Source organism: Alexandromys fortis, unplaced genomic scaffold, assembly GCF_014885135.2.
Source record: "Alexandromys fortis isolate MF-2015 unplaced genomic scaffold, M_Fortis_MF-2015_v1.1 scaffold_190, whole genome shotgun sequence".
Taxonomy (NCBI): domain Eukaryota; kingdom Metazoa; phylum Chordata; class Mammalia; order Rodentia; family Cricetidae; genus Alexandromys; species Alexandromys fortis.
This window is the reverse complement of record NW_026068059.1, coordinates 124,730-144,694: the sequence shown is the minus strand read 5'-3', so window position 1 is coordinate 144,694 and position 19,965 is coordinate 124,730. Positions and strand designations below refer to the sequence as shown.

At 44.7% G+C, this 19,965-nt stretch overlaps 1 long non-coding RNA gene across 2 annotated transcripts in view; it reads right to left on the bottom strand.

Moving 5' to 3' along the window:
- Positions 1 to 19,965, bottom strand: part of LOC126487385 (uncharacterized) — a 155,529-nt gene that overhangs the window by 59,861 nt on the left and 75,703 nt on the right. Inside the window, exon 4 of one of the 2 annotated variants that reach the window (XR_007588354.1) lies at positions 10,125 to 10,201. The exons of the other annotated variant lie outside the window; for it this stretch is intronic. This is a non-coding gene — a long non-coding RNA (uncharacterized lncRNA). The remainder of the gene's footprint in view (positions 1 to 10,124; positions 10,202 to 19,965) is intronic. 2 annotated transcript variants of the gene reach the window in all.

Genomic DNA, 19,965 nt, shown 5'->3' with positions numbered 1-19,965 from the left:
AAGATGGCTTAGTTTTGGGGGAAGTAGGAGCAGGCTGCCCAAGATCTTCTACTAGATCTGCCTACCCTGCCTGGCATGGCCAGATCTGCTGATGTGTCGAGAGAAAATGGTCCTTGTGCGCCCTCTCTGCTCCCCTCACCCCGCCCCTCTTCCTGTCCACTTTGCTCGTCTGTTTGTCTAGTTTGCAGATGAGCCCTTTCTTCTCATCCACCCCAAATGCCTCTGTTTCAGGGAAGCCTTTGCATTTTCCTTGGCCTAGGTACAGCTCAAAGAATTCTTTTAGGCTAGGCCAATTACAACAAGCTAGAAAATTGCTGAGCCAAGTGGTTTCTCCAGAGATCTGTTTACATTTTCCCACTCTCTGCACAGATCATGGGGCCCCCTTCGTGCTAGGGCTGCATACAGAAAGTGCACATTTTGCTTTTAAGGTGGAGCAGGCCTAAAAGGCACTTCCTCTACACACACACACACACACACACACACACACACACACACACACCGTAGGTGATAAGGCACAACCAATTTTCATATTGTATTTTCACACATTGTTTGATTGGGTTTTACTCAGTGGAGGGGGGAGGACAAGATGGCTCCAATGTGACTTCCTTGATGACTGTCTTGGGCAAGAGCTAGAGAAGTTTTGCAGATTAAGTCCCAAGGGATCTCAAGTTGGCAGAATTGTAAGCGTCAATTCCCTCTCACCCCCAAACTTCCACTTGGTTTAGGGGTCACTGTGGCGATTATATCCCTGCAAATTCCAGCACTGAGAAGAGGGTGGAGTAGATATATATAGAGAGGATTTCTTTGTAATTTTTGTTTTCATAATCACAGAGAGCTGTTTGGGCAGTAATGATGCAATTTCAAGCAGGATTACTCCAAAGTCATTCTTTCTGATTTATGAATTGCTACACCACGGCGGCTCAGTAAATTTAGCTCTGCCTCTTTCCTTCCATGTTAACTTTGGCAAGCAAACTGTGCTTTGCTTACGGGAAGATATTGAGGGATAGCTTCGTAAGAGTGTGCCAAACAATAGTATAGCCAGATTGGAATTAAAAATTATCTATGGCTAATTCACAGAGCATGTAATCCAGTCCATGTGGGGGTCACTGAGAACTGACCACTCCTGCGAGGCATTTGCCCAGGAAGCCAACTTCTGTCTTTCCAACCACAGAACGAGTAGCATAGACACGCAGCTGCAGCTCCTGCAGTCATGGCCAACTAAGGCAACAGCATTGCAGGGCAACACTTCAAGTCTGAAAGCCTTAAATTTGAACACAGGATGTTTTAAATAGAAATCTCTGAACTCAGTCTTATAGACACCGTGGTCTGCAGGTGTCCAGGGACTCTAAGAGCCATCAATCGGAACCAGACTTTCTCAGACAGAAACCAAAGGGTTTCTGAGCTCTAACTGCCATGGTCAACCAAGAAGCTGAAGAAATCATGGCATCTCTGATTTCCAAGTGAGGGAATAACTCCTAGGGACCCATGTTGATCTCAACATGCTCGTCAGAGAGTGGATGGTGCGAGTTCCCTGGGACTGGGTTCTGCCAAGAACCTTCAGCAACACAGGACTGTTTCACCCACTAGAAACACGACAGCTAACATTCAGACGTTACCGTATATTCATATTTTTGAGGGACATTTACAAATTAGTGTGACGATGAGGATGAGGACGTTTCATTCTTGATGGACAAGAGACATTTGCATTTTCATACCAGGAAAGGAAAAAAGCACCAGGAGCTAAGAGTAGCCCTCGGCGTGGGAAAGCAATAGGGTTATGAAAGGAGGCTAATTTCGTCTTTGATGAAAAATACAATTGAACTTTGAAGAGCTGCTCCTCTTTAGAGGACCTCAAGGGTCCTTGGCCAGAGACCATCCCGGGGCATAAAACTCCCTCGGGACTGGGTAGGTCTCTAAAGAATGGACTTAGTCACCTTACCTCCATGTATCAAAGCAATGCTCTTCTTTCTTCCCTTTTTGATTCTGGAGTCAGCATAAAAGAACATGCTGTTAGGTAATCTGAGCGGCACATTGGGAGGGGCCAGGGTATCAAGCTCATGACTTCATAACAAGCCTTTTATCTTAGAGCCAATGAGCAGCAGTCTTTATCAGAGTCCTAAGGCCCATTGTTGGATGCCATGGCAGAAAACTAATAGGCAGCCATTTTCCATTTCACTGTGAAAGTTGGGGAAATTGGGTACCAGAGTCTTAGATGTATGAGTAAAGAGATGTTGACAAAAGAGAGAATGGGACTCAAACCATAGAGAGTCATGTGGGATGGCACAAAAGACAGACTATCACCGTGGCATTTAGATTGTCCTACTCCTAATTTTTTGCAGATTTTTTTTCTTACATTTGTGCAGAGAATCTCACTAAACTTAAGCCTGGCATTCCCCAGCACCAGCGCAAAGAACGGTAGAGCTGTGGCAATGGCATCTATGAAGTGGCCTCATTCCTCGGGGGAACATAAACCTGCATCTTACACCTCATCTCTGACTTTGATTCAGCCTCCATCAGTGTCATGTGACTCCCATGACAACAGATTTAGGGGTAAGTTTGTGCAGCTGATAGGCCCTAGCGATGTGTTCCTTGCCTGTTTCCTGGAAGGAAACAGCAGAGAGTTGTTGGGAAACAGCAGAGAGCCAGTGCACAGACGCCCAATCACTTTCTTGGGAAATCTGGCGGTGACTGTGTGTCACATCGACTTCCTCCCTGATTCATCCTTCCACCACTGCTCTTTAGTTGCTCTGTTCATTCTTTTCCTCCACCGAGTTTCCTGAATTGGCCCATTTCTTTTATTCCTTGTGCAGCTATCTTTGGTGAAGCCTCTCTCTCTGTCTCAGTCTCTCCCTCTCTCCTTTCTTCCCTCCCTCTTCTCCCTCCTTTCCTCCTTCCAGTCTCTGTCTTCCTCCATCTCTCTCCCTCTCCCCACTCCACCCACACTGGACTTCTGTTACACAACCTAGTTTGGTTTCCTAACACTATCCACTATAATCCAGCTTACTTATGACTCCTGTTTGGCCTTCGTAATAGCTGCCTTTGATTGTATCTCTCGTTGAAAACCTCAGGCAATCCGACTCATCACAGCTCTGACAGGTGATGCTGCAGCACCTGCCAGCTACCACTAAGAAGTAAATTGACAGTTCTACTGACAAAGGCTGGGTTCTCCAATGACTCGCATGCTGCCCTATGAATACAATATTTAAATGTAAGAAGTTACTCAAACTCTGTATAGCCCATGTATCAGAGGTAAGTCCCACTCATCTTAACCTCATGGGTTTGCTTCCTATATATTCTCATCGTCATGCACACACATACACCAAACAGACAAACTTTTCTATTATCTGTCATGAATTTTCCCTTAATCTCTCAGGCTTATTGTTTGTTTTTAATAGAGAGGTCTACTTTCTCGGAAATTCATCTTTATTGAAAGGCAGTCTAACGGGTATGTCTTATTCATTCTGATTGCTCAGCCTCCTCCACCCTCAGGATTCGAGTCATCTACAGACTAGTCATCACAACCTTGATTCTGCTTGATGTTTCTCTGCTGGGCTTACGTTTCAGTTACACAAAAATATGTGTTTATCATCTACGATGACAGTCACATTGCATTTCTACTTCATAGAACAACAGTGGTATAATGGACAGATATTCTTAGGTAAAGACTCTTAGAGATCAGAGAGAACTATGGACTCACAGGAGCACCCTGGAGAATGATACACAGGATGATCCTCTTACCAGCACATCAACACTGCTATTTTTGGCTTTTCATGAGACGTCATAGCTATGGATGCAAGTTGATTCTTCACATTGAAGGGTCCAGCGCATTAAACCACATGCCACTAGGGATTCAATTCTACTGAGTTTCTTTTTCATTGTGTGTTAAAGATGGATGTTAAAGGCCTCCCACAACTGAAATTGTAGCTCAGGAATAAAGCACTTGCTTAACACACAAAGTACCACCAACTTCATCTTCATTTTTTAAAGCTGAATATCCCTCTGAGAGGCCATGCCATTCATCTGCTTCCAGAAAATATGGCTATATGGCCAGTAGTCGAGGAGGTGAAGAGGTCAATTTTCTTCTAAGGAAAAGACAAGAGCTGGGTGTGGAGGCTTGTATCTATTGTCCAAACTACTAGGGGAGGAAGACACTGAACCCAAGAGGTCAAGACAAGCATCAGCAACATAAAAGGACTGTGTCTCAAAGAAAGACCAGAAAAGGGCAAGAAAGAGAAGGGAAGAGAAAGGTGAAGAGTGAGAGGAAAGGCAAAGAACTGTAGACAGCAGACAGCACCAAAGCACAGAGCTAGGAACGTCTGTGTTCACTTTCATTTCTGATGCTGCCTTTGTTTCCCGTGAGTTTTTCAAAATCTCTTTGCAAACAGATGCAGGCTTTCCCAGCCGGTCGGATGGCTAAGCCATAGTTAACCATTTTGTCCTTCTAAAAGGTCATGCTTGGAGCTTTGTACGCTCCAGCTTTGGGCCTGTCACACACAAGAGAAGACAGGCAGGGAAAAGTTGATGTCACCATCACTACCACTTTTATCTACTAAGAAGAAAAATAAACAAAAGCAATATCCCTGCCTAGCCAAGGACAGCCCAGTAAAGGGACCTTCACTGCCTGAGTGGCAAGAGAGGACAATAAATTGTGTAGTCAGTGAGAGGGCTGTGGCCACCATTGGGAATAAGGAAAGAACCTTGTGCTCTCGCCTTTTGTTTCCTGGTTTCTTGGATGTGGGAATAAGATTCTTTAGCCAAGGTCTAAAGATGAAGTTGTCCACAATATTTTTTCCCTATATCTGTATTTCCTTCCATCACATAAAGTAAAATGTTGTTTGCAACACGACAAACACAAGAGGAATAAGCGGGATGGGATCTAAGTGTGTTGAAGCTTGACTGCATTTTCACACACTCAGCTTCTGCTTCCCTTGGCTCCCCAGAGTACAGAGATCTCTCAGTCATGAATCTCTGGACCTACAAGTGGCCTGAAGGTCTCCGTGTCTTGCAAGAGACACCTTGAAACCTCAACTGGGAGAGAGACGCATATACAATTCATCCTGTTTGTATGCTCCTGCTCAGAATTCCCTGGCTGCAGAGAGATTACCACCTCTAAACCTTGGGTTTTCGACCCATAGAGTGGAAACTGTGAAATGTTGTGTCTCAGAGCAAGACTGAGAACACTGAATGGAATGATACTGAGTTGTTATCCTGTGATACTGTCCATGATACCCCTCACAGGAGTGCAGAATACGTCTCCCGTTCATCCAAACAGCACCAGAAAGGCCCATGCTCACAAGATGGGCACCATGCCGGGTTACGCCTGGTCCTGAGGAGACATCGCTAAAGCATTTCAACAGGGCTTCTCTGAGCCAGCTCCTGGGGCACACACAAAGACCCATTCAGGGTGGCTGCAGTTCTGAAAGCCAGCAGATGCTCTGAGGGGCGTGGGAAGGGGTGGAGAAGCCACACAGCGCCTGGCACCAACCCTCTGGGCCCCATCCTGGGCAAGTGGGCCTGGAGGGCTTGGGTCTGTAGCCACTCCACAATTTTTGTTTCTCCCTGGTATTTTTTTTTTTTTTTGACCATGGATCCAGGGCAATAAGGACACCAGCTGCCATAGTGTAGATTGAATAACTCCCCCGAGGAGGCAGAAAGAACCACCCTTCTAATGCCAATCCAGTTGGCAGGGTATTCAGTTGAAACAGGCCAATTCTAACCAGTCTACTATTTCTAAGTGTCTCTTTTTAAAATGCGTGTGTGTGAGAGAGTGTGTGTGTGCGCACATGTGTATATATGTGTGTGTTCATCTGTCTGTGTAAGGATGCGCATGCACATGAAGATGCCATGTAGATAATGACCAAAGTATAGCCTCGGAAGTCATCTTTGGGAATTTAGTCTACTCCCTTTGAGACAGAATCTTTCATTAGGCTAAACTGGCCAGTGAACTTTGGGGATCCTCCTGTCCCTGCCTCCCTGGAGTTGGGATGAAAAGCATCCTTTACCATGACCAACATTTTTACATGGATCTCAGGAAGCAAGACAAACATTTTACTGTCTGAGCCACCACGGCCATGCTACCCAGTCTTCAAAGTGCCCTTTTCTGCAAAACACACCTCCCAGAGGTTCCCAGCCTGGTCAGATACAGGCCAGAGCACAGATGTGAATTATGCCCCAAGATGACAGGTGGCTCCACACATTTTAGCCTCGCCCTTCCTACCTATTAGGTGATCTGTTAGAACTCTGATTGGCTACCATATATTTCTTCTGAGTCTTGAGCCTCTCTTTCCTCTCCATGCCTCAGCTTGCACAGAGAATTCCTGGTCTAGGTCCCCAGCTGTACAACATCTGAAGCACCAAGGCTGCTTCAAGGACCACATCCCTCAGATGCAGAGAAAAGGAGGATTCCCCGTCTTGCCTGTTTCCTTCTAATACACAATGAGCTATTGTGTCAATGTCATAAGCCAACAGCGAAGCAGAAAACTGAGCCTCTTGGAGCCATCAAGGTGGTAGGAGTGGTAGGACATTGTTTATGAGTCAACATCTCCTTCTAGAAAAGAACTGAAAGGCCTTCCCAGGATCTGAAGGTATTTGCAATTCGCTGGCTGTGTGTGCTCATAAGAACATCACCCTCCCTAGCGGGACAGCCTGAATTAGGGATCTCCCGCAGCATCTAGGGCATGCCCTCTTTCAGCCATCAGAAAACTATGCTGAGACTGTCCATTTATTTGTCTCTGTGTTCTCAGTGGTCAAATGCTATACTTAACAGCGACATCTCCCAGTGCTACCAGAGGGCAAGAGTAAAGAGCTGACTGAGCAGAATGAGCGCATGCCCTCTTTGACGGGAGTTGTTGGCATAGACTCTCCTGTTTCTCATGACTATCATGTAACCTTTGCTCTCAGGAAGTTCTGACTTGTGTTTATCTCAATTATCAGCCATATGCATATATTTCTGGGTTTTTTTTCCCCTTCTAATTTTGAGAAACAATTGCTGGCCACGTGTTTCACTCTTATCAGACTAACAGCAGAAGTCACCCTTCCTACAAAGTCAGCTTTATTTGAGGAATTAAACCAGGATTGAGTTTTCAAGATCTCAAGGCCGGCTTTTCCTTTTGATGAATAAATAGGGAAAGAGTTTTGAGGTGGGTTTTGAAACAGACATAGTGGTGCACACCAGTAATCTCTGCGCTCTACAGGCTGAGGAGAGAGGATCGTGAGTTGGAGATCAGCCTAGGCTACAGAGTGAGACTTGCCTCAAGAAAATGATACAGAAAGGATGTTGATCAACCAGACTCTCCATATTGCTGTAAACTTTTGAGATGGGCCTCCAACATGTCAGGCTGCACACATACATGTAAGAACATGTGTAAAGGACAAATGTGTAGGAACCTGCTGTCAAGAGGTGGTCAATCTGCAACAGGGAACCATTGGAAGGCAACAAAAACAGACGTTCTCTCTATGGTCCCTTAGCTAAAATCACTAACTCATTGGAGAGCACACAGGAAAGTCCCAAGTCCTAAACAAAACAATGAACCAAAAACCAAACTTGGGAGAACTTGGGATGGGGGTGGGGGGCTCATTTGGGATAAGTTGAAGACATGATGGAAGGCCGCGAAGGACAAATGCCATATTTCTGCTTCCATTTCAAAAGAAATGTGTGTGTTTTCACGGCTAAGGAGACAGTCTTCGCTGACCACACATTCAGAAGGGCCAGCAAGATCTACACCTCAGCGGCCCTCAAACTGGCAGAGCCCTTCCTTCTGGCCAGTGAGCCCAGGGCCTGCGTGACTGCAGGCAAGTCATTTGGGGACACTGGAATTCTGAGCTAGGAGCCAGCCGAGGCAACACAGATAAGGTCTGGACAGAAACCTGGCAGCCTAAGCAACATCTGCAGGGGCTAAGGGCTTGGCTCTGGCTTCCGCTACAGGCTGGAGACTGGGAAGTCGGCCTGTGGTGCTGCTTACAGCAGGTGGCGCAGGAGAGCAGAAACCAACCCTTAGAGGACCCAAGAGGAAGCAGGAAGCCCCAGTGTTCATCCGGCCTTTGCAAGGAAGCCCCATTGTCAAGGGAGGCCAAGGAAGCTATGCTCTCCTCGTAGTCCCGAGAAAGACACATTTCCTGGGAGGAGTACAGAGTCAGATATGGGTTCTTCTCGGGGAAAGAGAAACCAAGATAGAGGTCCGGAGATAAAAACTTTCAAGAAATGCACCAAGAAAATCAAAGGATCAATGAAGACCGTTGATTTCTGGAGCAGGGTAGAAGAAGCTGGTGGAGCCGAAAGGCGCGAACCACGCTGAACTCTGAGACAGGGCATGAACAAAGTTGGCTTTCCCAATTCTAGCCCCAGCTGCAAAACAGAATCAGAGCAGTGACAAGAATAACACCCACCTATTATGACTGGCAACAGTCTAGAAGCCGCAGCAACAAAGAAAGCATGGATACGTCTTAAAGCGACTAAAAGAAGCCACCTTGGTGTTTCCGGGACTTCTGAAGCTTGTCTCCGATCACATAGTTGGTGGGAGAGAGCAATGTGAAGGCTCCCTTCCCACACAAATACCCTGAATTCTTCATATTCTGCGTTCCACAGGAAAGACAGAACGGTCCTTCTCATTTGCTTACATGGACAGCATCATAAGTTTAAGAACCTGAAGCAGAGGAGGCTTCTAAACGCTGACACTTGACATACAGGGTAGAAGGGGGGTACACCTGACATACAAAGTATAAAGGGGAGGTGCACCTGACATACAGAGTGTAAAGGGGTTACACCAGACATACAGGATATAAAGGGGGTACACCTGACATACAGGATATAAAGGGGGTACACCTAACATATATTTCTCAAAAATGTAACATCTCCAAAGCCCGAAGCCGCAGGGAGTTAAGAGGAGCTTCAGCTGTGTGGGTTGACTTGGGGATAAACCATGGGGAAATGCAAGGAATTTTCCTTATTTTGCCATTTGGTTTCCCTCCATGTTGGGACTTCTCTCGCAGGCAAGGAGCTCTCTGAGCACCGTGTTTCATAAAACAGTGCTCAGAGGTTATGTAAGCACAGAGAACAAGCGCTGCGAGGCTCAGAGAAACCGTGGAAACGTTTAGTGCATTTGCCTCCCATTGTGTGCCAGAAGCATCTGGAGTCTTCGCTCGAGTGGTAGATGTGTTCTGGGGCTACCCCAAGACCCACCTGCCACCTTGGGGGACCCCTCCTACACTACAGGTGTTGCAATGACAGAATGTGTGAGCTCACCAAACACAATGGCAGTATGAAGAAAGGGTCCGCTCAGAAAAGATTCCCCATGGAGGATTATATGGGAGTTATTTCATGCCCTATGCCTTTGAATATGCTGTTGTCTGTGTTTCAAATGCCTTCCTGCTCTCATGATTTTCCCTTGGTGCATCTGGTCTTCTAGAATTGGTCCACACTGTAGCTTTTAGCCCTCAGTAACCAGCACCCTGACCCGTAGGAATCCTGAGTCAGTCTCCCGCAGGAACGATACTTACATCTTTATTTTTCTGTTACATGCTTCATGAGCCACCTGGGAAACTACTAGGATTGTTTCTCTGAACACTTTTCTAGAACCTTCTCCTATAACCTCTCCCTAAGCAAAGTTGCTAGATCAAAACAGAATGACCAAATTTGCATTTCCAGGAGGCAACAGTCTTTTGGGGCGTCACCAATATGGTATGTTTTGCATTTCATTTCTTTTATTTATTTGAGCAGTCTTACGCCTGAGAGGTTCTGCCCCAGGCTTCCCTTGCCCTGTAACTAGTCATTCAAATCTGCAGGTTCATCTCCTCTACACTGGGTCTCCTCATCCTAGCCAAAGAGAAGGAGTTGCCCTTCAACTCATCCCCAGCAGCCCGAAAGAGCAGACAAAGGTCAGTTTGAAACCCATTCTGTGTGGCTGCTGCCTCGCCTACCTTTAGGATGTTTATTCAATAGAAAAGAGGGATGGGTGCCGCAATTCTACGTGATAGCGCTTGTTCATTTATTTTTAAAATGAATAAGGTCATCATTTGCTTCTCATTTAAGCGTGGTTTAATGAGTTGTATGACTATGACACTTAGCAATCCTGCTAAATTCATGTTTAATTTAAAAGATTGCTAATGCTTGATGCAGTGGCATTTACCTTTTGGAGATCTGCTAGTTCTTCCTACCCATATTCTTCTGAAGGAAGCGGGGACATCCAGGTGGCAAAGAAGGACTCTGCAAGACATATCCGGTCCCATCAGAATGTGCCCGTTGTCACAAATATCTTTCCCTTTATTTTCCTATGTAGCAAGTGTAGACTTAATACATGCACTACAGCTGGATTTGCAAACACCAATGAACTGTGGGCAGCCCAGTTCCCGGAGCATGCATTGCTCTTCCATCTATGGCTCAGGGAACATCAAGGAAAGGGGGGGGGGATGGAAAGATTGCAAAAACCAGACTACCAGGAAGTCTGCTACAAGATTGCATCTCTCAGAAGTGGCTACCTAAACAAGACCTGAACAATGACGATATCAACAGACATACAGCACAGAAGGGGGAAATCTCGTGAGGGTCTCACACCTAGACAAAGAACGACAGGCAGCAAATGACGGCTGGGAGAAGAATGAGCCTCTCCCAGAAAAGAGCCCCCGATTGGTTATCCAGCACAAAATAGTCAACCCTGAAACTGTGTACACACAAACATATAGACTCAGCAGGTTGTACTTATATTTGTGCGTATATATGTAACAATGGTAATCAAGGGAAAAGAGATAATCAATTTGAGAATGGGGGAGATGAGAAGGGTTGAAGGGAGGGGGCATGGGAGGAACTGGAGGGAGGAAAGGGAAGGGAAAGCGATGTAACAATATTTTAATCAAAATGAAATCCTTTAAATGTAAGTGTATGTAAAAGTAATGTATGAGAAATAAACTTAATATTTTCAGGTAGCTAGAAAGTTCTCGGTGTTGGTATTTGGTTCAGATGCAGCTGACTCTAGTGTAGAGATTAATGTGTGGTGCTTTGGATGAGAAATGTCCCCCAATAGGGTCCTGTGTTTGAACACTTGGTTCTCAGCGGGTTCTGCTGCTGGGGAAGGTTATGGAACCTTTAAGAGGTGGAGCCTGCCTGAAGGAATTATGCCACTTGAAGCTGGCTTTGAAATTGTATAGCCTGCCTCCCTTCCTGTCCTCTTTCTGCTTCCTGTGTGGGGATAAGGTATGATCACCCATCTTTCTGCTGCCACCACCAGGCTCTCTGCCTTTCATCACGTCTTCCCCTCTCCTGAAACTACCAGCCAAAACAAACCCCTTTCTTCTCCAAAAGTGTGAAACTAGGAATAGCGTGAATTCCTTTCAGCGATTTCCACCAAAATGAATACTTTTTCCATTTGTATCTATTACTTGAGGGGAAAGCTGCAGCAAGGATGACGGCAGTACTGTTTCTCGCCATTTCAAAAGATGCAAGAGATTGTGATCATTTCATGATTGGGACAAATTGAAAAGGACTGGAAAGACTTTTTATTAATTAATGTATTATGTGTGTGTTTGTATACATATGGATTTACATATATCACGTGGACACAGTGCCCAAGGAGGTCAGAGGGCAGCAGAACCCTGGAAACTGGAGTTTCAAGTGACTGCGAGCTGACTGGAAACTGAGCCCAGAGCCTCTGTAAAGAGCGGTCAGCAGTCTTATCTACTGGACTGTCTCTCCAGGTCCCAAGGATTGGAGGCATTTTATATGAGGCTCCCTGACAACATTAATTATAATTAGCACAGGATATTTTTGAGTGAAAATATTCTAGAAGATAGTAAATGTGAAGTCCATATAAAGTCTCCCCGATAATCATTTTCTATTTAGCAATACCTACTACCTGGCTTTAAATAGTACAGGAAAAGTATAAGATGTTAGTGGGTAGAAAATGAAAATTACAAGAATGAATAAAAAGTTTTAAAAATTAATGCTTTATACAATGAACAAAGAGTTGTGCTGCTGTTAAAGAAATCGTGAAAAAACAACGTAAGAAATTCAGAGATCTGACAGGAAACACGGTGTAGTTCAGCTGCCCTAGCACAGCCCCTTGGTGTCACATCCCAAGCAGTCTTCACAGGCAGAGTCATACAATGAACCGAACATTTCTAAGTAGTCTCCAAACTTACATCATTCACCACTACAAGAAATTTGCAAGCATCAGGATCTCAAGACCTGGAAGTTGCTCCCGATATCGCCCAAACCACCCAAAAGTCCTGTTTCTTCAATCTTACAGTAAGATATCCTAGCGTGTTTACATCCTGGTTTTGTGCTATGAATACTTCCATGATGAATGTATACCAAATAAGAGAAATCCTGGGCCAAAGGAACATCTTCATCATAACGCTGGCTATTTGTCACCGACCACCTGGCTGTGTAGACAGAGCTAGGCAGTCATTGCATTGTAGCATCTGTACTGAGAGACCATGGAGTGCCAGGCACTGGGTAAGCCCTGGAGGGGCAAAAGGTTCAAACCCTTGGTGATCACTAGGAGAAGCTCACAGTTCACAGTGAGCGATGGGAAGTTTTGCGTGCATCGAGTCCATCACCAAGTTTCACAGTTCAGAGAGGGTCTCAATTTGTAGCTCAGGATGGTCAGAATGACCTATGTAGCCCAGGCTGGACGTGAACTCAGGCACTCTTCCTACTTGAGTCTCCCAAGTGCCAGGGCTACAGGCAGAAGCCACCATGTCCAGCAAGTCCAATGACTCTTAAAATCCAGTGATTCTTAGCCCATCCCTGGTTTATGCTCCAGCCATGCACACATCATCTAATACAACATCTGGCTGCCTTTCTCCTCAGTAACCCTCTTTCCCAGAGAACCTCCTCTTCACCTGACTCCGAGAGGTGTTTTTCTCCAGGAGAAAGCTGGCTACTTTCTGTTCCTTCTCACTTTCGGTTAGCCCAGATGGCTTCTAAGTTGGAAGGGAAGTGGGACATCACCACCAGGCCCCATTCACTGAGGACAGTTTATTCCTAGTGTACCTGGATCGCAGACCCAGGCAATGGAGAGAAGGCTTGAGAAGAAACCCAACAGTCCACATACTCTGCTTCTAGATCTCTGATGGGTTTTGTGAGCAGGTATCCTTGAAACTGTCCCCCAGACCTCTGCCTCTCATAATCCTGTCAGAAAGGATCACAGTTACTGAGCCATGTGTTTCTTGGCTGTCGGGATGGCATATCCGTCAGGGGGTCCCATCTGATTGCCCAGCAAACGAACCTAACTAATGCACATAAATTAACACATTTAATCTGGAGAGGTGCCCAAACTCTCTTTGTTGTTGTTGGTTGTTTTTTTCTATCAAATACTTGATCATCCCCCAGGTTTTCATCAGCCTGTTTCCAACATGGACCCCTGAGCTCGTTTTGAGTAGATAGTTCCAGTTTACCAAATGACCTTTACAGTTGACCTCTGACAGTTGGGGATCAGACAAAGTAGAGACTTTATTGCCATTAGGTGAGGTGAGGAGAATAGAGGTCAGAGTTTAATTGGGGGCCCAAGTCGCACAGCTCAATCTTGAAGGGCCAGAGATGGAGCCAAGATCTTCTGATTCAGTTTTCTTTGCATTGACCCTCTTATATCTGTCCAGGCTGAGATATCAGTTCGAGAAGACGAACACGGAGGGGTCTGCTATGTTCCCCTTTGCATTTTGAATCTCCAATTCACAGTTCACTAGAAATGTCTGACAAATGACCCCCAAGTATCCGAGTCACCTTCGGTGTGTGACGAGTCTGAGAAAAGCTCTACCCCAGTTATGACAGCGGTGTGCGTGTGCGTGCCTTCTTTCATGTACAAAGCCCGTCATCCCACTGCCGAAAACTTCTTTCCACACTCCACGCTGCTCTCTTCAATGGCAAAGCAGATAACTATATTAATTTATCCATTCCTCAGCAGTTCTTGATCCCGGAATAAGTGAATTGTTCTCTTGCCTGTAGCTTCACTACACCCTGGAGTTGCTCTTCTGTTTCGGTCAGTCCCACCTCATAGCTGCCCTGGGCAATCTTGCTGATTCACCAGCAATAATTGGGCAACACATCCATCAGAAGAGAGAAACAAAGTCCAACCTCAGAGTCACCTGGGACTGGTAGATATTTCCAGCCTTGGGGACAGCTATCTTTTGAAACAGAGATTCAAGGCCCATTTTGGAGTTTATAAAGAAACATGAAATGGCTGGGCCAGCACGGTGTAACAGGCAGGCGATGGCAACAGGGCTACCGTTCATTTCTCCCTGCTCCACTGACTGCTCCACTGGGGTCTGGGCTGATTGCCACCTCCCTAGTGTTCCTTGAAACTGTGTGGCACATTCTAGAAGATCCCGTTTCCTAAGCTGTGCCTCAGGCATCTGCTAGACGGCTTTTCTTTCATTTACTGCTCAGAAGTCCTTTCCTCTGCACCCTGTCAGCATCCCACCCTCTCCCCCACAACCCCAGAGGCCTCCTTTCTTACTTGGTATGTTTTCCACGGGACACGTGACTGTAACATCATATAAAATTCAATTATTTTTTGTTGGCAGTTATTGCTCAGCTGCTCTGCTATGGCATAGCTTTGTCGTTTTATGCAGGTGTTCATAGAGTATTTGCTGAATTGAGGGAATGGCAGGAAATCAGGCAATACCTATGTGGGGAGGGGTCAAGACTTAAGCCATCCTCTGAATAGATCCCATTCGTTAAATATCTTCTGTATACAAAACACACTGACATCTACGAGATCTCATTCACTCAGCCTCTCAACGAGGCGGAGACTCATCCTGTTAGCATAGGCAAGGAAATTAAACTAAATCACCCTAGATTCAGAAGTCAAACTTGGTTCTCTTTTCACACAAAGCAGAGTCAGCCTACCTTGTACCAGAACTTCTTAACCCAGGAAGATGCTGCCCTATCACAGAAATTTTGTCCGACGTGAAAAGTGAGTTCTGGGCCATCCGAGCGGGCATGCCTTTCTCCTTCGACTCAGGTGAACTTGAGAGCTTCTTGTTCTTTGAGAAGACGTCCTTGCTGCCTCGTGATTCTGGTGCTGGCAACCAGGCCTGTGGCTGAGGCTTCTGGCAGTTTGCATCTCTAATCATTCAAGAGTTTAATTGGTATCGTGGCCTCCATCAGGTGTGCTGAAAATGAAGCTGATGTCAGAGCTTCCTTAATTAGTCTGAAGGAAAGGAAGGTTTTTTACATTCTGAATCTGCCTCCACCGGTATAAAGGTGAAGGCCCTTGGGGCTCCAAGAAGAAGCCAACTTAAATTGTGGAATCTGTGATTAAAGACCTTTCTTTTACATTACCTGAGAAGGATTCATAAAATTAAAATATCACTGAAATGAGACTATGAAATTACCAGGTGGCAATTTCAACCATACTCTACAGCTTGACTGATGCATGATTTTCCCAGCATCACATTTGCCTATCGTGAGGGCACCAGGCAACAACAAGCTGTAAGTTTGTAGAGCCAAGTGAACCACAGCCTAGTTTCAGACATGATCTTTAACCCCAGAACTCCCCATGCCTATTTGCAGTCACTTCTAGCTTCTGTCTTATTTTCACCCCCTTCCAAGTCCAAGCAGCCACTGATTTGCTTTCTCTGTCTTGACATTTGTCCTTTGGGGAATTTTATATAACTCTAATAGCACTGTGTGTACCCATCTGGGCCTAGCTTCTTTCATTTAGCATGCCTTGTTTTCTAAGAGATTCACATACATCCACATACATTAAAACACAACACATCTCTTGTGTATTTAAGTATGTGTATGTATGTGAGAGAGAGCATTGGTAGGAATGTGAACATGTGAGTGAGTGTCTGTGTGGATAGACTCCATTTCATCTCAGTAGATGGAGATTTGAGTGTTCCTACTTTGGGGGCCATGATGAATCCAGCCACTACGGGCATTGGCCAACACATCTTTGTGGACTCCCATTTTCATTTCTATTTAGCAGATTCCTGAGAATGAAAACAATAATGCGTATTCTATATTTCAGTTTGAAGAAACTGCCAATCTATTATCCCAACGTGGCTCCTCCATTTCTCATTTACATCAGCAATCTGTGAGCGCTACTGCTAATTCATAAACGGCTCTGGTTGGTAGTGGTTTTGTACTTAGGAAGAGTAAGTTTGAAGTGCCCACATTACACTCGGTGCCGTTAAGAGAAGAAACGGTGGGAAATTAATTTAAGCAAATGAGGTTTAGCTAAGAGAAGGGGTTTGTAGCAGATGAGTGTTCTCGAGGATATGTTCAGTGTCCATTTGCTAGGAAATTAAATCAACCAATTAAGTAAGAACACGTTCAGGAAGGATCCTTCAGTTTGGCGTACGGTTTGTTCACTTACCCACATTCTCTCTGAGGCTGAAACAACAAAGACACTAGTTTCATTGCTTCTGTCCTGCTTTTTGTTATCTCTACAGCTTGGCATCAGGGAAGGGGCAGATTTTATGGACTTCTTCTGCTTTTAAACATTGTTTAGTAAAGCTGGGGAGAGCCTGTTCACATATGGGAAGCTACAGCTAATTCAGTTTGTCTGTGGTCTTCATTTTCTTTGTATTTTGTTCTCTTTCTCTCTCTTCCATCCTTCCTCCTCCTCCCCCTCTTCCTTCCTCTCTCTCTCTCTCTCTCTCTCTCTCTCTCTCTCTCTCTCTCTGTCTCTCTCTCTCTCTCTCTGTCTCTCTCTCTGTGTGTCCACATGCGCCTTTAGGGTCCAGAAGAGGGCATCAAACCCACTAGAGCTGTAGATACAGGCAGTTTGAATCACCTGATGTAGGTTCTAGGAATTCAACTGAGGTCCTCTGGAAGAGCAGTGAGTGTTCATAACCACTAATCCAGCTCACCAGCCCCTGCCTATGATCATCAGACAAATCTCACGACATATCTGCAACATCCAAAGAGCAGTGTGTCGCCAGGTCCAAGGCTGAGAACTTACTTTACAAATACATTTGAACTCTCTGCTGCATAGCTCAAGGGTACATTCATTTACTCAGGAGCACGATTGTGTTCTTTGAGATGCTAAGAGCAGAAAAACATGGGCTATGCCTTCAAGGAAGAAGAAAGTACTGTGGTCAGATGCTCTAAGTTCTACTATCAAGGTAAATGCATATCAGGAGGGCTGGAGAGATAACTCCGTGGTTAAGAGCACTAACTGCCCTTGTAGAGGGCCTGGGTTCAGTTCCCAGCACCCACATGGCTGTTCATGCCATCTGTAACTCCAGTGCTAAGACATCTAAAGCCTTCTACTGACTTCCACAGGGTCCTACACATGTGGTGAACTTACATACAACCAGACACACATAGACAATAAGTAAATACTTTTAAAGTAAATGTACTTTTGAAAGTAAATACAGATAAGTCTGGGGAGAGTGGACCCAACAATGGAACTAGGTTAGCAGAGTCACTGCAGATGAGGGTGTTCTGGAACGGCTGTGTAAAAGCCTGGAAGATATTTGCCAAGGACTCAGAAGTGTTGTAAAGATGAGGCAGCCACTAGCTGGAGCTTTAGCGTGAGCCAAGGTCTGGGTCTAAAATAGTCAAGCCCTCCAAGGCTGTAAAGGGATTCTGTGTGGCCATGGCATCCAGGGGAGTCAGGTGGTTCGAGTAGGGCAGTCAAGCCAGCCAGGCCTTATTGGTCTCAGTGAAGAATTTAAGTTATCCTAAGCTTTCAAAGCATGAGCCTCAGCAGACATTTCATATCCAAGCCATAGCCATAGGCCTGTACTTGGGCAGGACTTGGCATCTCAACAGCTATCCAAGGAGACTCTGGAGCACCCTCACTGAACATGTCCATCTGGAAAATGCAAAGACTCGCAATTCAGAGGAGTCCACTGATTTCAGAGTGCCCATGGGAACCAGCAAAGTAAGGGAAGTCTAGAGAGAAGTAGACTTCAAAACACTGAGTGAGCTCCACCACGGGACAATGCTAAACTGGTCCTTTAACTGCTGTCTGAGCTAACTCTGAGAAAGGCCATGGCATGTCAAAGAAAAACAAAACTGTGAACACGGGCAATTAAGTTCATCTGAAGTCCCCACCCATGTATGAGCTTTCAAATGGATAACCTTTAGTCACATGAAGTGAATCAATATATCAGGTCAGTAACTTCATGGTGCTATGAGTTAGCCTGGTTCAAAAATGTTATGGCAGGGACAGTAAGATGACTCAGCGGGTAAAGGCATTTGCTACCAAGACTGATGACCTGAGTTCCATCTCCAGGACACACATGGTGGAAGGGAGAACTTCCACAAATTGTCATCCGGCTTCCATGTGCAGTGCTTTAGTGTTCTCTCTCTCTCTCTCTCTCTCTCTCTCTCTCTCTCTCTCTCTCTCTTTCTCTCTTTCTCCCACACACAAAAATGTAAAAGAATAGAAAGTCTTTTCCCATATCTACCTGTAAGAGAGATTACATATTGTCCTTTTATGCCATAAAGATACGAACTGTGTTTAATCAAGAAGTATCTTCTTTTGGTTTGCCTGTGGATAGATAATAAGTGCAAAATAAATGATATATGATTGTGAATCTGCAAATATGTTGATTTTTATTTGCATATCACTTTCTATGCTGAATATATAATTTGCATTATGTCAATTTAAGAGAGTGAGGACTATGTTGTTTTGTTTTGCATAATGTTTTTAAATGTAAAAATACCAGTGTAATAAATTATGCATTTTAATTAAGCATCCTGGAACATATTAGCATATTTCACTATTTCACTGTGTCGTAGCTCAGATAACTGTGTGTCAAATAATACCTTTATTGAATATCTACAGTCATCACAGGACTGATAGATTATAATTAGTTGTACCCAATGAATTTTTATAGCCTAAATTAGTCAGGGCTCTCTAGAGGAACAGAACTTACAGAATGAATAGATAGATTAAGATAGAAAGATAGATAGATAGATAGATAGATAGATAGATAGATAGGGGATTTATTAGAGTGACTTATAGGTTGTGGTCTATCTAGTCCAACAACAACTGTCTATAACCAGAAGGTCCAAGAATCCAGTTGTTGTTCAATCCACAAGGTTGGATATCTCTGTTGGTCTTCAGAATATTCCGGAATTCTGAAGAAGCAGGCTACTGCCAGTGAAGGAATGGATTTGCTGGCGAGAGTGAGAGCAAGCAGGCAGAGAGAAAGCAAACTTCTTTCCTCCAGGTCCTTCCTATAAACTGCCAGCAGGAGGTGTGGGCCAGAAGAAAGGTGGATTTCCCACCATAAAGATGGGGATTAGCAGTGGATCTTCCCACTTCAAATGGTTTAATTAAGAAAAAAAAATCCCTCACAGGTGTGCCCAGTCATTTGGATTTTAGTTAATTCCAGATATAATCAATTTGACAACCAAGAATAGCCATCATGCACCCTCTAGCCAGAGTTACAAACACTGACTAATGAAATTGCCTGTGTTTGCTGAATAATTATTTCACATTATTATGTGAAACACAAAGTGCTTTACATGGAAGATTCATTGGATGTTCCTATTCCCGGTGCTCTTAAGTCACTGATGTTGCTATTGTTCCCACACTACAGATGAGAAAATCAAGGTTTAGAGCAGTTAAGTAGAAGATATGGCCAAAGTCATGTGAAGAGTTAAAGACAAAGATTTTAACTTAGGCCAAGCTAGGTGGGTTTTTTACATGATCCCACGTCGTTTCTCATTGTCCAGTCTTTATAAGCAAAGTAGCAAAGGAAGAAGACGATCTGGAGTCTGGAAATTCAGTTTTACAGTGGTTATGTTTAGGGCTAGCCAGCTGGGAAGTTATCCCACCCCTCTTTCAATGGTGTGATTGTCAATGTCTAACATACTGATGCCAGAAAGAAAAAGAGGAGGAGGAGAAGAAGGAAGAGGAAGAGGAGGAGGAGGAGAAAGAGAAAAGAAGAAAAAGAAGAAGAAGGAAGAAAAGAAGAAGAAGAAGAAGAAGAAGAAGAAGAAGAAGAAGAAGAAGAAGAAGAAGAAGAAGAAGAAGAAGAAGAAGAAGAAGAAGAAGAAGAAGAAGA